This window comes from Macrobrachium nipponense, chromosome 7 (genome assembly GCF_015104395.2).
Source record: "Macrobrachium nipponense isolate FS-2020 chromosome 7, ASM1510439v2, whole genome shotgun sequence".
NCBI lineage: Eukaryota > Metazoa > Arthropoda > Malacostraca > Decapoda > Palaemonidae > Macrobrachium > Macrobrachium nipponense.
Genome location: NC_061109.1, coordinates 2,250,119 through 2,253,262, shown reverse-complemented (window position 1 = coordinate 2,253,262; position 3,144 = coordinate 2,250,119). Strand labels below are relative to the sequence as shown.

Genomic DNA, 3,144 nt, shown 5'->3' with positions numbered 1-3,144 from the left:
CCCTGTACCTACCTCCGTGACAGTTCCAGATCTCCCTGTACTACCTGTGACAGTTCCAGATCTCCCTGTACTACCTGTGACAGTTCCAGATCTCCCTGTACTACCTGTGACAGTTCCAGATCCCTGTACCTGGACCCTCTGTATCAGCCCGCCCACCTGCACGTGTACAATCAGGTAAGCAATTTCATTTTTCTCATTTTCATGTTGGAAATTGTTTACACCCTACATACATACGTACACTAACTTACATAGTGGTACAATGTGTTTGATGTTGCATAACCTTATTATTATTTTTTTTTTCCATTTCAGACCCCTTGATAGTGACAGTGACCCAGATGACCCTGAGCCTTTCCATGGTTTTGATGCCTCGCCTATACATCAGGTAAGGAATCCTTAACAAATTTGTATAAAATGTTTTATAAATTGCTAATAGAAATTTTATTAAAAGTGTACATATGCTACAATTACATCCACCTTATAATATATATGTACCCTATCATTCTTTCCAGATGTAGATGTCATCAGTTGATACAAGTATCACCTCCCCAGAGCCCAAATCAGTTGATACGAGTAGTATCACCTCTCCCATTCCTTCAGGTAAAAGAATTCTTCATTTTTTATATTGAACATACGTATTACACACTACATATGTCAAACAGTAATAACATGTGCAGTAGTTACAGTAGTAGTAACTATCATTTTATATATTTTTTATCATTCCAGACTCCCAAGCACCTGCCCATCCCACTCCATAGCCCAGCCACCCACTCTCATGTACCATATGACCATCCCAGTAAGCAAGCCAACCACTAGAATTTGGTAAGGACAGTTTTTTTTATTAATGTTTTAATATTACATATGTAATAACCATGTTATGTATTGTAACATACATACGATAATCATATGTACTATTACATTATCATTCCAGACTGGCATGCACCTGTGACTTACATAAACCAGACCTCTAACATAGCCTACATGTCTTCATTTTGCTGGAGGTAAGGAATTCTCAGTTGTGTTTAATGTTTGCATACGTACAATAATTTTTGTACACCTAAGTGGTTACATACTGTCCTTTAATATTAATTCTTCATTCCAGACTGCCCATCATCCTAGCCTGTTATCTGTGATAAAGCACACTGAAGTTAGGTTTGGAATGCATCCTTATCATGAATGCTCTACACCTCCACCTCCATCTCCCACAACCTAGGTAACAGCTTGAGACTCACTAAAAGTTGGTAAGTTATGTAAGGAATTTCTAAATTAAGTTTTATACACAAGGTATATCTGATATTAAACCACTGTATGGTGCATATTACTGTATGTAACTTACTATGCATAGAGTACTTACTAACATACTAATTATTTTTTTGTACATTCCAGCCAAAACCCCCTGAATGATGTAGGCTATGGGGCCACATAAGACTTTGTCCATCCAGGGTTACGATGAATGTAAAATATAAACTAAAGGTAAGGAATTAATTAACATACATTAACTCTTTTAGTAGTACACTCTTGATATATCTACAGTAATTAACATATTGCATTCACAACTTTCTGTAGTGTATATTTTGTACACTAATTTTTGTTACTTTTTCCTTCCAGAAAACCAACATTTTTCACACAACTCCAGGTTGTTACTACAAGTGTCATCAAGGGATAACTACAAGTAGAAGCACCATTTTTGGATGGAAAAAAACCAAAAAAACCCTTCAGGAAAGTATACGTATCACATGTAACATGTAGTGTAACAAAGTATGAACAGTAAGGTTTTTTTACATACAGTAGTACATATTACATACGTACATAAACTTTTTTTTACAGGAATTTCCAACCAAGTTTGATTATGTACATATGTAGTACATGTTATTAAAAACCACTGTACGTATGGTTACTGTATGTAACTTACTAAACATACATAAACATGACTTAACTTTGATACTTTTTTGGTACAATTCCAGAAAACCAGGACCCCCTCCATGATGCAGGCTATGGGCCACATAAAACTTTGTCCAGGGTTACTACATAACATAGCACGACAACTGTAAACTATGTACTACTGTACTAAAGGTAAGGAATTATACATAGTATAGTAAACATACATTAAGTGACCAAGATCTCTCACATGGGATAAGTGATCAAGGTCCCTCATGGAATTACATACTGTACACTCCCTGCTGAACAGGGGGTGTAGACCAATCATTTACAATATGCAATATTAAAACCACTGTTACTTTTGCCAAATAATTAATGTAGGTAACAATATAAACCACTGTATTGGTGCATATTACTGTATGTTTAACTTACTATGCATAGAGTTACTTACTGACAAAATATCTTTTGTACATTCCCCGAACCCCCTGAATGATGTAGGCTATGGGGCAAATAAGACTTTGTCCATCCAGGGTTACGATGAATTGTAAAATAAAAAATAAAGGTTAAGGAAATTAATTAACATTATTAAAACTAAAAGTTTATACATGTTATATAGTGATATTAAAACCACTGTAGGGTGGAATATTACTGTACGTAACTTACTATGCCATAGAGTTAACTTTACGGACCATACTAATTATTTTTGTACATTTCCAAACCCCCCTGAATGATGTAGGCTAATGGGGGCCACATAAGACTTTTGTCCATCCAGGGTTTTACGATGAATGTAAAATATAAAATAAAGGTAAGGAATTAATTAACATACATTAACTAAGTTTTATACATGTTTTATATATGTGATATTACTGTATGGTGCATATTACTGTATGTAAACTTACTATGCATAGAGTACTTTACTGACATACTAATTTTATTTTTTGTACATTCCAGAACCCCCTGAATGATGTAGGCTATGGGGCCACATAAGACTTTGTGCATCCAGGGTTACATAGAGGTACTAACTTTAAACTTAAACTAAAAGTAAGGAATTAATTCACATAAACATACATTAACTTTTTTACTCTTGATATAACTCAAAGTAAGGAATTATAAACTAAAAGTAAGGAATTAATTAACATACATTAACTCTTTACTCTTTGATATCTATAATTTACATATTGTATTCAGGACTTTGTGTAGTATTTTGTACTAATTGTTTAATACTTTTTACTTCCAGAGCTACCAGACTGGGATTTTAGTGTACTCCAG

At 34.2% G+C, this 3,144-nt stretch overlaps 1 long non-coding RNA gene across 1 annotated transcript; it reads left to right on the top strand.

Moving 5' to 3' along the window:
* Positions 1 to 518: 518 nt before the first annotated feature.
* LOC135217302 (uncharacterized) lies at positions 519 to 967 on the top strand. Its single transcript, XR_010315098.1, has 3 exons — positions 519 to 597; positions 724 to 819; positions 929 to 967. It is a non-coding gene; the product is annotated as an uncharacterized LOC135217302 (long non-coding RNA).
* The last annotated feature ends 2,177 nt before the right edge of the window (positions 968 to 3,144 follow it).